Below are 16,053 nucleotides of genomic sequence, written 5' to 3' on the forward strand. Positions count from 1 at the left end.
TTAAGTATATGTAGAAAGGAATGGATGGAATGGAATTGATATATCTTTTTAATGGTATTTAACTGATGCAGTATTAAACATATGTAGAAGGGGATAGAATGGAAATGATATTGTTTTACTAATGGTATATAGAGGATGCAGGATAAAATATATTAACAAAGGAAGGGATTGATAGTAGCTTGTTGATGATTTTTACTGAAGTATGAATATGATGTATATATACACATGTAGGTGAGACCAAATCATGTTGTCATATGTATGAATTCAATTATTATTTGGTTTTAATTATGCTCATGTAAATATGTATAATAAACTGATTTTTTTATATACAACATTTGTGTGTTTTTGTTGTTCTGAGTAAAAGCCTATCCAAAGGGAACTAAACACATTAAGGAGCTTTCCCCTTGAACTTAGAATTTTCTGTGAAGCAATAGTCAGATGCGCAAGTGGGGAGATATTATAAAGGGGAGGTATTATAAAAGGGGAACAAAAAACAAATGGATATACAAAGGATATAAAGTATATACAAATATATAAATATAAATAATATACATATAATCAATCAATCCCCCCCCCCACAAAAGTATAAAGTTAGCTGTATAAAGCACTAACTTTATACATATACAATGGATAAAGCACTAACTGCACTCTTAGTGCAGGTAGTGCTTTATGCAAGGGATAATCACCTCCTTATCCCTACTAGAAAAATTTCTGTATATCATTGACAAGACACCATGGACTACTCTTTCAGACCGTCTGCACTGCTCAGAAAACTTCATATCTGCCTACACAATTACCCCAGGTCCTTTTCGTTCACACAAGTTTAATTTTCAGCTTTTCAAGAACAGGTAATAACCTTTTAACAACTGCTAAATTTTACTTTGGAATAGATTTTACACATCAACATTGCAGATAAACTTGATAAACTCCAATGAAACACACAGGTTAAATTTCAACTTTTAAAGAACAGGTAATATACAATTTTCAGTTTTTTCAAAAACAGATGGAACTTTGAAAGGGAAAAACTTGAAGAATACGGATTTTATTTTGAGGTATCAGCAACTGTTGGAAACGACAAGGAATTTATCTTCCGGAAAAAAAAAAAATCATCCCGGACACAAGGTCGCCGACGCTGAGCTGGGCGGCGGTGCGTTGCTGCGGCGGAGGTACGGGCGGGTGACGGTTGCGGCGTCACCCCCCCACAGCATAAGCATACCCAAAATACACCTTCCCTATTAATTTTTTCCAGAAAAAAAAAAGTTTTTCATCCCGCACACAAGGTGCCGCAAGCTTTTAAGTGTTAAATCTAAAATAGATTTCACCCATCAAGTATACAAAGAGATTCGAGAAAAATAACAATCATTACCGATTAAACTGACAAGACTTGAAACAACCACACAGTTTAATTTTCAGCTTTTCAAGAACAGGCAATAATCTTTTATCAACAGTTTAATTTTACAAGTCAACACTGCAGGTAAAATTCACAAGACTTCAAGTAAACACCCAGGTTTAATTTTTCAGCTTTTCAAGAATAGAAGGATCTTTAGAATTTTATTTTCAGGTCTCAGCCACAGATGGAAACGACAAGGAATTTATTTTCAGGTCTCAGCATCAGTTGGAAACAAGGAATTTAATCTTAAAGGGAAAAAAATAAGTTTTTCATACGCACACAAGGTGCCGCGTCTGCGATGCGGCGGCGTCTGCAATGGAGACGCGGGCGGTGTCCCTTCCCACAGCATAAACATCCCCAAAATACACAGTCCCTATTAACACCCGCAATGCATTGCCACATAATTAACGTTGAAATTATTCACAAAAATTCACTATGACGTCACAACCGATACATTCAAAAGCAACATCTAACCCAAATATAACGGGGGAACACGCGCTAGGTAAGATGCCCACTCGCCAGGCATGATGACTGGAGTTCTCACCCCGAAAAAGAAATTCAGAAATTACAACTAACGCCATCTATCGAGAGAAAAACAAACTAACACCAGAAAAATATAAACCGATTTTTCCCACCCCCTTGTGTACCCCACCCCTTCGCAAAGGGGTCTGGGTAGATTTTTCGTTCAAACCCTATCCCGATACTACTCACAGTTCAATTTAAGTTGTTCTTATAGTGGCATGAGGACAGGTAAATTGAATGTAGAATAGATAAAATCTACGTGACACTGATAGTATAATAAGATTAGTAATTCAGTCACTGAAGATGTGGTCAGAAAATAATAGAAATTTTCTGAGAATAATCAGTATTCATTTAAGAAATTAAAGATAGATTACACTCTATGATGGTTGAAGTGCTTTTATATTCATTGTTCTACAAAATGTAGATCAATGAAATTCCTATGACTGAAACTATGGACTCCTATGAAGATTAATCCCAGGGGGCTCACAATTGGTGAGTATGGGTTTGGCACACCCAGGGTCCTGAGCTGGATATCATCATTCTTTTCTTTCTTGGTGATTCCCTTCTACTTCTGATTCTTGTCCTCTCTCTCTCTCTATAAAAAAAAGTTTTCTGGCCTTTCCGCCAGGTTTATATAAATAGAGAAACGTATCAACATCTTTACTAAACTATAATCTGATGCATCACAAATAACAATTACGTTAATAGGATAAAATAACAGTTGGGCAAAATGTGATACAACATGAGAAACAAATAAAAATTTAGTTTTGATAATGGCACAATGTGGAACGATTACAATGGATTCTAACTTGTATATGTAAATTGGAAGCACTCAAGGAATTAATCGTGGAAGCTATTAGGCTTTTCATAACGATTAAGAAATACTGTTCATGATTTAGGCCTAAATGGATGTCAGATGACCTAATCAGACCTGTGGTACAGAATAAAAATGCGTGGGTTGCATATAAATTATCAGGCGACACAGAAGCCTATGATAGATATAAGCTAGTCTGTAATAAACTCAAAAAGGTTAGGCAGGCGAATGCCGATTATGATAACGTTTTTGCAAAGGATGCTAAGAAAAACACCAAGGAATTCTTTACTTACATGAACTCTAGAAGGATGGGCAAGTTGCTACAACGGTGGTTGAGTTGGAGAAGACGGAAAGTAGTAATCAATGGACGCTGCTCTTCACGAACTAATGTTATTAGTGGATTCCCAGCGTTCGGTGTTGGGCACACTGTTGTTTTCTATATTTATCGATGATATTAATAATGATGAAGATATATCAGGCTTAACATCCAATTATGCGGATGATCTAATGGTTGGCCAGGTTGTTAATGACAGTAAGTGTAGTGTGCTACTGCAAAAGTAGCTAATGCTGTCTTATCAATGATACGCAGAAATTTTACCAGCAGGGATAAGGAGGTGATTTTCTTCTGGTATAAGGCAATGGTCAGGCCACATTACTGCATAAATACTGCATTTAGGTCTTTTTTGTATAGTATCTTCTGTACAGCGGCTGTACAGAAGATACTATACAAAACATAAGTTCATCTCCACCATATTACTCTGTAATGATATAAAACTTTGTAGAACGGCCAGAAACGTGTAGTGTTATGTTTGTGTATATTATGTGTTTGGTTGTTTCTGGCCTCTTTGCCACAGGGCAGGCGATCTCCTGGAAAGCAAGCCCAGTGCCCATCTACACCAGCAGGAGGTGGGCCACAACTAGTTATGTCCAGTGGAGATAGACCATTATAATCTTTGTCTGCCCTGAAGAGGGCGGTCCCACACCCATGGAGGTAGTGCTATACCAGTGGGTGCCAGCAAATCACGTACCCACAGCTACCCAAACCAAGGGTACAAGCATAGAGAAAAAATAAATAAATAAAATCATAATTAAAATAATAATAATAATTTAATTAAAAAATAAGTTAATTAAAAAAAGGAAATAAAATAAAGTAAACTAAGATAAAAATTTATAGATAAGAGTGGAAAAAAAAATAAATGAAACAGTATTAAAAAAGTAAAATAAAATATATATATATTATTAATTCAAATCAAAAGGATCTATGAAGCCCAATAAGTCCTATTATTATTATTATAATAAACTTAAATTATAGGTGAAAACCTCATACCTTTGAGTAGGACTATTAATCTCTCAACACTCAATCGCGAATGATTCTAATATGAATTTACCCCCGTGTATTATCATAAATGAATCAAATTAAAATAACTATTAATTAAAATAAGCATGTATTCAACTCTCATATCATGTCAAGGGAATCGGAATGAATCACGGAAAGACGGCGGCCACCAACCTCCAAAATTGGAGGTTGGTGAAAAGAATGTCCATCAGTGATTTCATGCAATCATTGATGGCCATGTGTTTCTTTTTAATGAATCCAAGCTTCTTAATAAACAGCGTGAATATTTTAAATTATTAATTGCCGAAACATTATAAATGAGATTAAATGTTAATTCTATTAATGTACGTAGACCTTATAATATTTCGGACTCGTGGACTCTTACGCATGTATGAATAGCAATTCATACATTGGTTTATATAAATAATCTCGTGTCAGGTGTCGTTAATTTATATAAAACAAGGGGGGATAGCATTCGCGATTCACTTTTGTACTTGTAAACACGATAGCAAGCCGAATAAGATGGTCTCTTAAAAGAAGTTAATAACGATTTTAAAGTTTAACTTATGTATGAATTAATTTATTAGTGTCGCCGTTTTTAGAATTTCGCGACAATTGTTTTTCAATTCTCATAATGGCTTGTGATGTTGGTTGGTTTTTGGAAGTTGGTGGCCGCCGTCTTTCCGTGATTCTTTCCGATTCCCTTGACATGATATGAGAGTTGAATACATGCTTATTTTAATTAATATTTATTTTTAATCGATTCATTTATGACAATACACAGGGGGTAAATTCATGTTAGAATCATTCGCGATTTGCGTGTTGAGAGATCAACAGTCCTACTCAAAGGCATGAGGTTTAACCTATAATTTAAGATTATATATATATATATATATATATATATATATATATATATATATAATCTTAAATTATATAGATGCAAAGTAAAAAAATAATAATAATAAAATAAATAAATAAAATGAAGGCGAAGTAAAATAAAATAAAATAAAAAATAAATAAAATAATAAAAAAAATTATAAATAAAAGTAAGAAAAAAATAATAAACAAATAAGTAATGATTGTATATATAAAATAAAATAAAATGATGAATAAAATAAAATAAGATAAATAAAAAAAAAAACAGTTGCCCAGCCTTTCTTCTATTTTCTTTATCCTTAAAAAGAAAATAGAAGAAAAAAATTGCAAAAAAATAAATAAATAAAATAAAATATACATAAAAAATAATAATAAAAATTATAAAAAATATATATATAAATAAATTTAAAAAAAATAAAAAAATAAAAGTGAATTCTCTAAGATTGAACAAATCCCGCACCACTGGAAACAGTGTAATACCACCAGGGGTGCCAGCAATCCTTGGGTTGCCCAGACCTGAGGGTATAAAAGTAAAAAAAATAAAAAAAAACTGGATAATGTGATCTTCTAACAGCTATTCAAGGTCATAATATTTTATCTTTGCAAGACACCACTCACAGTTCAGGCTGACGACATTATTGAAGGTGCTGGAGGCACCGTAGGAGTTGAAGCTGAAGCGGGATTGGCCATTTTCTTCTAGGAAATAAATCAGAAGCAAATTGTAGGATTCCAAGGTGTGAGATAGATTCTACTAGATGTTTTTCGTTGCCAAGTGAGAGGGTGTTTATACAGTAATGTAGGGATTTCCGTAGGTCAGCATAAAGAGGGCAGTGATAGAGCAGGTGGTTCCAGTTGGAGACAAAGGCAAGAATCGGTATTGCTTATTCTAAACTGAAAGAGTTTGGAGTTAAAAGAGCCATGACCGGTTATGATAAATGATGTGTAGAGGTTTGGAGAGAACCATAGGGAATTTTTCTTGTTGGCAGTAAAGGAGACATTTGGTATAAATTTATATGTAATTCTGCGTTTAGGGGTTGTATCCCAACGATTTTGCCAATTTTTTATTAAAGCAAATCAAATCCGGGTTTTATTCAGTTTGGTGTCTGCAAGGACATCATTCTGTATTCCATGGAGGCCTGGTGTTTTTGAAAGTAGCAGAAGGCACGATGTAAAATGTGCAAGTCCAGAGGTAATACTCCAGCTATGACTTGCAGGGCATCAGTTGAGACGGTCCTGCAAGCACGGAGCATTGTAAGAATCACGGATCTTTGCAAGGAATGTAGTTTTGATTTCAGTTTGACGTTCTTAATTCTGTTATACCAAGCTGGAGCAGCATAGGTTGCAATTTGTATGAATACTGCCTTGTAATATAAGAGAAGAATTCTGCGTCCAAGCCCCCAGTCAGTTCTTGTAATTCGAACAATAGCCATAGTAAATTTGTTGATTTTATCTATTAGGTGGTTTACGTGGAGAGTAAAATTGAGTCTATCATCAATGATCACACCAAGATGTTTTAAGTGCTTGACATATGTTATTTGCTTTTAGCTATTTTCAAAATAGGAGGACGATGGATATTTAGTTGACTTTAAAGATCATGAGCCGGGTTTTGGATGGAGATATTTTAAATTTGTTGGCAGTTGCCCATTTACTGAGATCCTTTTAAGACTGGAGAAGCTTTTCTTGAATTTGTTGCTTGGAGTTGCCTGAGAAGACAAGGACAAGGCCATCAGCATATGCAAATGGAGTAGCAAAATCAAAATGTCTAGTTAGCCATGTATTTAGTGTAATGTTCCAGAAGAGCAGACCCAGAAGAGAGGCCTGAGGGCATACTCTATTGACAGCTCGTGTTATGCTGCAGGTTTTTGAAGTAAGGCTCGGATAGCTTGGTACAACTGAGAGGAGAATGAGATGTTCCGCAGACTTGTGAGGGCACTCTTCCACCAGAGGGAGTCAAAAGCCCCTTCGAAGTATATGAAGATGGCCATTTCACATTTTAAAGTGGAATTCTGGATGTAATTTTTAACGCAAGAACTGCATCTTCACAGGACTTGCCCTTAACGAATCCATACAGGTGAGATGAAAAGATGCCTTGGGTTTGGAAAAGATCATAAATTCTTGGGGCGAGTAGACGTTCGTACAGTTTTCCCAAATTCGGCAGGAGAGAAATGGGGCAGAAGGCTCTAGGGTCTAATGGGGGACCGTTGGGTTTTCTTAGTAGTTTGATAGTGCATTCTTACAGAGATGGGGAAAAATACAGGTCTGGAGGGCTCATTTTATGAAGGATGTAGAGCTGCTGGAATGAGTGTAGAGAAGGGCAACGAGATTGGTGAGTGGAACAAAGGGTTCTGTTACCTAGAAAGGCTTATGTTCTGCAAATTGCAGCGTCTAGAGATTAGACACCTGCGAGTTGACCTGACTGAAGTGTATAAGGTCTTGAATGAGTTAAGCACGCTCAATTCTGATGGAATTCTTCAACGCGTAGATTGCGAACCTGAGTGGGCATAAATTCAAACTGAGGAAAGACAGTTGTAGAACAGATGTGTGGAAATTTGCTTTTAGCCAACGGGTAGTTGATTACTGAAACAAATTTCCATCTGTTGTTGTGGAAGCTGATAGCTTAAATAAATTCAAGGAGGAACTAGACAAACTTTTAGAGCATTAGCATTAGTTTAGGCATATGATGAAAGAAAGCAAACTTATACAGCATCAGCCAAAAAAAAAAAAAAAAAAAACCTTACCATTTCACCCCCATTCGGTCACTCCAAATGTTTGTCTAGTTCAGCTTTAAATTTATTTAAGCTATCAACTTCCGCAATAACAGATGGAAGTCTGTTTCAGCATTCAACTACCCGCTAGCTAAAGGCAAAATTCCGCACATCTATTCTACAACTGTCTTTCCTCAATTTGAATATCTGCCCCCTCAGGATCTTAATCTGAACAAGCAGAAGTATCAGATCAGCATTGAGCTTTCTCAAACCATTCAATGCCTTGTACACCTCAATGCGATCACCTTGCAGGTGCCTAGTCTCCAGATGCTGTAACTTACAGAATTTAAGCCTCTCCTGGTAAGAGAACCTCTTTTTCCTCAGACTAATCTTGTTGCCCTTCTCTGTACTAGTTCTAGAAACTCTACATCCTTCCTAAAATTAGGCCTACAGACCTGTATACAGTAGTGAAAGTTTGGCCTTACCATTGCCTTATAAAAAGGTATAATCAACTCCTTGTCTCTTCTAGCAAAATAACTATATATCATTGACAAAACTCCAACTGCTCTGGCAGCCCATCTGCAGTGCTCAGAGAACTTCATATTCGACTGCACAATTCCCCCAGATTTTTTTTCATTCTCTACCTCCCTGAGTGTAGTACTACACAGTTGATACGTTTCTCTTGGGTTACTGCTATCCATATACAGTACTTTGCATTTGTTAACATTAAACTTCAATTGCTACTTCTCAGCCCATCTACCTAACTTTACTAATTCATGCTGCAGTAGCGTATTGTCTTTACTATCATTAACAATCCTGCACACCTTTGTATCACCTGCAAACTTGGACATTAAGCGTAATACACCATCATCGATATCATTGATAAATACACAAAACAACAATGGGCTTAGCACCGAACCCTGGGGGACTCCACTAATAACATTAGTCCTTATAGAGCAGTGTCCATTTGTTACAACTCTCTGCCGTCTCCCACTCAACCATGCCTTTATCCATTGGAAAGCCAACTACCCGTTGGTTAAAACTAAGAGTAATTGGCTTTTAGCCAACGGGTAGTTGATTACTGAAACAAATTTCCATCTGTCGTTGTGGAAGCTGAGAGCTTAAATAAATTCAGGGAGGAACTAGACAAACTTTTAGAGCATTAGCATTAGTTTAGGCATATGATGAAAGAAAGCAAACTTATACAGCATCAGCCAAAAAAAAAAAAAAAAACCTTACCATGTCACCCATTCGGTCACTCCAAATGTTTGTCTAGTTCAGCTTTAAATTTATTTAAGCTATCAACTTCCACAACAACAGATGGAAGTCTGTTTCAGCATTCAACTACCAGCTGGCTAAAGGCAAAATTCCGCACATCTATTCTACAACTGTCTTCCCTCAATTTGAATCTGCCCCCCCCCCTCAAGATCTTAATCTGAACAAGTATCAGATCAGCATTGGGCCTTCTCAAACCATTTAAGGCAGTGGTGGGATTCAGCCGGTTCGGCGGAACCGATACCTAATTTTTTGTTGAGTTCGGCGAACCGGTGGTTAAAATGGCACTTGTGATCAGGGTTCTCTCTAAGGTGGGCGCCTGGTATTCTATGTCATTTATTAATTCAGCAAGAAATTTTCGTTTAGTATCGATAAAATGAAGAAAATGTATGTTCTGACTGATGTTTATCAATGGTATAAGCATAGTGCTTTGTTTATAAAAGTTTATAATATGACCACATGTGGACAGAACCAGTAAAAATATTCAAATGTATTGGCACATATCCGCTCCTGCTCTATAATATATTAAAATAAAACAGTTTTAAAATTTTTTGCAGTAGCCCTTAAAAGGATGAAAAGGCAACAGAATTTGACAGATTTTTTTCGATAAGAAACCAAAATCAGAATTTGTTGTATTACAACTGGCCTTGGATTCAGTTACATCACCAACAATTTTCGTTGAACTAGTTGAATTGGAAAAACAAGATGCAGAGACAATATGTTCTTCAGTTATGGAAAGTTTAAACGATGTTGGGCTTACTAAGAACTACCTAGAAAAAAAATTAATAGGATTTTGCTCCGATGGTGCCAGCGTTATGCTTGGGAGAAAATCTGGAGTGAGCACTAGGATTGCAAAAGAGTTTCCAAACATAATAATATGGCACTGTTGAAATCATCGCTTCCATCTTGTTTTAGATGATTCGATAAAGGAAACAAAGCAAGTAAATCATTTTAAAATATTTATTGATAAGATATATACTATTTTTCATCAATCCAATATGAACCAAACTGAACTTTCCAAAATATCCGAACAGCTTGGAATTGAAATTATAAAGATTGGTAGTTTTGGGACCAAGATGGGGGCTGCCTGTAGTTTAAGGTCAACCCTGGCTGTGTGGCATGCTTATCCAGCACTACATCACTATTTTTATTCGAATAAAAAGTACTTAGGTATGGCTGCCCGTCTTGAAAATATATATTTTATAACTGATTTGGCATTGATGATTGATATTTTAAACGAAATTTCTCTTCTTTCAAATGCGCTATAGACATAATAAAGGCTGAAAAACTCGTGATAAGATCTATTAAAGCATTTCAAATGCTTGGAAAGGAAAAGGGTCCATACGAAAAAAAAGTTGAAGAATTAATTACTTCAGAAACTTTCAAAAATATAAAATTTGTAGAAAATCATCGATTTGTCTCGGGCTTCCTCGGGAAAGACTCTTAGAAAACATCGTAACGAATTTGTAAAAAAAAAAAAAAAAGACTAATGGATTGTGAACATTTAAAAGCAAGTTGTAGCCAATTTCAAGATAGGAATAAATTACAATTTCTCAATTTTTTGGAGCCAGATTACTGGAATATTGAAGAAGTACTAGTTCCATGGAAAGCAGCTGAAGAATAATTGCTCGAATTTAATGACATTTTTAATTACCAAATTGATATTAATGATTATCGAGATTTCTTGGAAAACGTTTTAAAAAATTCCCAGAATTATGCAATTCCTGAAAGTGTTCAAAGAGCTGAAAATATTGTCAGAACAATTGCTGTAATTTCAGCAGAAGCGGAAAGGGGTTTTTCAAAGATGAACATAATATGTTCAGAAAAGAGAATTCGCCTAACTGTTTCTAATATATCAAACACAATGACTATTAGTCTAATCGGCCTACCTCTAAAGGAATGGGATCCTACTCCTACAGTGGTTAAGGGTAAATCACTCAGCTGATGATGCTCGGATAAAAGCGAAGAAGAATGGCTTGAGCATGCTCAATGCCGATGGGATTCTTCCTCTTGCTCAGTATAATCACCTGAGAGGGCATAAATTCAAATTGAGGAAGGACGGATGACGGATAGATGTGCGGAAATTTGCCTTTAGCCAGCGGGCAGTTGGTTTGTGGAATAGACTTCCATCACTTGTTGTTGAATTGATAGCCTAAACAAATTTAAGGCTCAGCTGGACAGGTATTTCGAACGAACGGAGGGGTGAAATGGGAGTAGTGGTTGTGTTTTTTTTTTTTTTTTTTTGGCTGATGCTGAATAAGCTTGCTTTCTTGCATCATATGCCTCTACTAATGCTAATGCTAATGCTAATGCTAAAATTGCAAGCGAGAACGCCAATCAAGAAGCAATATGAAATATCTTAAATAACAGTTTTATTGTTTTTTGTCAGGTATTATTTAATATTTTTTCATTAATATTTTAAAACTCTTTCTTATAACATAATCTAGTTTTGTGGATCTCTTTTACTGTTCTTATTTAAGTGTTAACTGCATGAAATAATAAACTACCTTTCGGTATATAGTTTTTTTATACTTAGAACGGTCATTAGGGCATCGAACCGGTTGTTAAATTATTTGAATCCCACCACTGATTCAAGGCCTTGTACACCTCAAGGCCTTGTATTATCCCCGGAACAGAAGTTAAACTAACAGGTCTATAATCACAAAGGGGGTTCACCCTTTGAACCCCCTTTGTGAATTGGGGATATGACATGTGTTTTTGTAAAGGGCGGCACCTTGAACATCTGTTCAACTCCGCCTCGTATCTCTGTGAAGAACACTATCACTACAAATGGGCCAGATGTGTGTGTGTGTGTGTGTGTGTGACGTAGGTTTGTGTGCATTATGTGTGTGTTCTGTTGTTGTGTCTGGCCCCTTGGCTACCCAGAAGCATCAATCACCTGGAGAGAGATGATTCTGGGTACTCGTCCACACCACGGGAAGGTGAGCCAGTCCAAGTAATGCACGTACTGGCTCAAAAGAGACTCTGACCCACATGATGTTGCCAGCAGGTAGGTCAGGATCCTCTGGGGGCCCATTCCAGAGGGGCAGACAAGAAAACAAAACAAAAAAAAAACGCCCGTGGTGTAGGTTATGTGAAAAAAAATAAAATAAAACAATAATAAAAAAAATAAATAAATAAATAAAATAAAATAAAAAATAAATAAAATAAAATAAAAAATAAAAAATAAATAAAGATAATAATAATAATAATAATAATAATAATAATAATAATAATAATAAAACCACCCGTAGTGCAGGTTATGGAAAAATAATAATCATAAATAAATAAAAAAATTATAATAAAAAATGAAAAATAAATGAATAAAAATAATAAAATTAAAATTAAATAAAATAAATTTTGAGAAAAAAAATAATAATTAAAAAAAAAAAATATATATATATATATATATATATATAATAAATCAAAATAAGTGTGGAGTTGCTAACTCCAAACAGAATGCAAGGAAGAGAAGAAAAAAAAAAACCATTGTCTAATCCACTTCAGGCCCAATTCCATGGGTGTTGACCACTCTATATGATCTCCTCCTTCGAACAAAGACTTCCGTAGCAAAGTTGTGAAGACCAAATATACGTTCAGGGGTTTGGAGTAACTGGTCTAATTGGTTTTCCGATATTGGGATGGTGTTCACTAAACCGTGTCTCAAGACTTCATACAGAATACAGTCAAAAAGGAGGTGCCTCCAGTTTTCCTTGGCTCCAAAGTAGCATAGGTCAGTCGTTCATAGGCCTAATTGGTGCAGTTTTTCATTAAGAGAGCCATGTCCAGTAACTAGGACATGTCCAGTCTCCATGGTGAGGGAAAGCCAGGATTGGACCGAATTAGAGGATGTAACGGTTACATCAGGAAGGAATCTTCTAGTAACCACTCCGACTTGAGATGTATCCCAGCGGGTCTGCCAGATGTTCACTAACTTGTTGTAGCATCTGGCTTTCTCAGCTTTTGGGTCAGTGTCAAGATCAAGCTCGATGTCAAGGAACTTAGTGGGGATGTTGTTTTTCATTCTAAATACTAGTCCTCTGTCAGCGGCATACAAATCCTGAGGAAGAGTTCCAGCTATGACCTGGATGGCTGCTGTAGAAACTGTTCTGCAAACTCTAAGGGTAGCCAGTAGCATTGTACATTGGATGGAACTCAATCTGTCTCTCATCCTGACCAAGCAAACTCAGTGAAACCAGGCACCAGCTGCATATGTGACAATTGGCAGGAAGACTGCTTTATAGTAGAGACAAAGCGTCCTCTTGGAAAGGCCCCAGTCGTTCCTGGAGATACGAATAATGGAACCAGAGAGCTTCTTGACTTTTGATCTGAAATGGGTGAGGTGTGGCAGGAAGCTCAGTTTGTGGTCAATTACCACTCCAAGAATGGTAGCTTCAGTAACTATGGGTAACCGGATTCCAGAGATTTTAACCTGTGGTGGACGCCTGAGGTCTAGCTTGTGCTTAAAGAGCATCATTTTGGTTTTACTTGGGTTAATCCGGAATTTGTTCAATGCTGCCCAGGAGGAGAGATCAGACAGGACCAGATTGGCATTATGTTCAATGGCACTCCTAGATTTTCCAGGCACAATGATTGTAAGGTCATCGTCAAAGGCAACAACTTTAGTGTTATAAAAAGAACGGGAGAGCCAATTTCTGTAGAACCATATTCCACACCACAGACCCAAAACCGACCGCTGGGGGCATCCCCAAGAGACAAGTCTGAGGACACGTTGATACTTGAATTTTAGGATAACGGTTCTTTCGGAGAAGTAGCCAAGGAAAAGTTTATATAATTGATGGGAACAGGAGGCAGACCAGAGGCGCTCCAAAGCGCTGTCCCACCAGATAGTGTCGAACGCTCCCTCAAAATCGACAAAGATTGCCAATTCAAACTTGGCCTCGAAATTTTCTATATGTAACACCAGGTCAAAAAGAGCCTCTTCAGAGGAGCGTCCTGGTGTGAAGCCATATTGATGTGGAGAGATTAGATTTTTCGCCTGGAAAAGTGCCGAGACTCTTAGGACCATAAGACGCTCAAGAATTTTCCCGAGATTTGCCAAGAGTGCAATGGGGGTGGAAGGAGCGAGGATCTGAAGGTGGCTTGCGTGGTTTCTTTATCAGGCACAGAAGAGCAGTTTTCCAGGCCTTGGGAAAGAAACCTCCCTGGAGGCATTTATTGTACAACAGGAGGAGGTATAGCGGCCTTAGTTTAAACAGACGAAAGATGAAGGTATACTCTATCAAGTCTAGGCCAGGGCATTTGTTGGGGTTTATTTTCTGTAATACTGCATTCAGCTCTTCAAGGGTGAAAGGATCCGTTGTGCTGTCTGTAGTGTACTTTCGATTTGCTCTTCTGATTGCTGTATGCTCTGGGAGATCCTCAGCAACATTGTCTGGAGGAAACAACCTGTCAAGGATTAGGTTGGCTGAATCATACCAGTTGGAGGTTTCCTGGGAGTTAGCCTGTACAGTGTTGAAAATTTCAGGGGTGAAGGTTTTATCTCTTGTGATTTTATATACTAAACCCCAGGGGTTGGAATTCCCAGTTTCCTTAACAAAGCTTACCCAGGTTGCTTTCTTCCTGGGTGCTATGGCTTCAGTATAGTCGTTTTTCTTTTGGAGGTAGTCACTGTAGAGCCGTTCGACTTCTGGGGGCGCCCAGTCCCGGTGCCGTTGGTAGTAACGTTGTGCCCGCAGTGCCAGTCTCCGAAGTCTAGTGAGATCATTGGTCCACCAAGTGGAGACAATAGGTCGGAATATTTTCTTTTTGGAGGATTTATAGGATGCTTTGAGGATTGCTTGCTGGAGAGCAGTTGCTAGTTCATTGGCTTGCATGGATTCATTGGGATTTGGCTCACTTTAAGGGAAGTCTCCTTTAATAGAACATTCAAAGGATTGCCAGTCGACATTTCTGGTGGAGAACCTCACAAGTGCAGGTTGCTTATCTGGTTGTCTTTTTTTCAGTAGGGTTAAGTTTATGAGGAAAAGTATGACTCTATGGTCGCTGAGAGTCCAGTCTGGGATAACCTTCCAGTCAGGGACCAGGGGGTAAAGGTTCCTAGTGGAGATGGTGACATCAATGTTCAATTCACCTGTAGAGCTGCTGTACATGGTGTAGGGACTGGGTTGATTGTGTATTGTTAGGTTTCTATTCAGGACAAGGTCCTCCAGAAGTAATTCACGGGCATCAGCAGTAGGGCAAAACCAGAACTCAGATTTGGCATTAACGTCAAAGGCAACTAGGAGAGATTTTGAGCTGAGGAAGTCAAGAGCATTTTCCAGGAAGTTAAGTGAGTTGTTAAAATCAGCAGAAGGGGAACAATACAGGGACAGCAATTAGAATGACCGTGGCATATGTGATCTGCACCCAAGTGGCAAGCTGATTGCAGAGGCCGTGTATTACAAGGATATCCAAATCCTTGTTTAGAACGACGATGCATGTCTTTGGGTTCTCCAAGATAGGCTGGATGACTCGAGTGTGCATTGAGAAGCCGGTGATTTTGGATGTGTGTGGAATGGTTTTTAGCAGCATAAGGCTCCTGGATTGCAATCACAACCACTGGATGCAACTCAGCAGCCAGACGAATTTCATCAGCAACGGCACGAGACCTGTGCCCATTGATTTGCATGACTTTAAGGCATTGGTGGTTGGGTGTATCCATGGCAACTGTGTCCATTGGAGGAAAGAGAGTATTCCTGGGAGACCGTCCTCCAGTTCTGGTAGGAATGGGATTGGGGCTATTCATCAGCGGTCCTTAGCCGTACGAGTTCTAGAGCCTTCTGATATTCCGGGTATGCTGTATCCCAGACTGAGTGGTTATGGGGGCGGCGACGCCTCTTGCAATTGACACAGCTGGGCTCTTCGTCATGGTGCGGACACTCCACATGCACATGACCACTTCGGGCACAGTGACTACAGGACAGGATGGGGAACTATGGGTACAGCTCTGGGAGGTATGCCCATATCCAAGGCAGAGGAAGCATTTTGTAACTATTGTGAACTGCCAGATTCTGTGGGCTTGGCAGCCTAAGTAAATTCGATCTGAAGAGAGAATGTGCTTAAAGATTCGTGGACTGAAGCTGATTACTCTATGTTCAGTAGCACTAGACTTAGATCTGGTATTGAATCTAAA

This window comes from Mastigoproctus giganteus, chromosome 10, assembly GCF_048544385.1.
Source record: "Mastigoproctus giganteus isolate SK-2022 chromosome 10, ASM4854438v1, whole genome shotgun sequence".
Classification (NCBI taxonomy): domain Eukaryota; kingdom Metazoa; phylum Arthropoda; class Arachnida; order Uropygi; family Thelyphonidae; genus Mastigoproctus; species Mastigoproctus giganteus.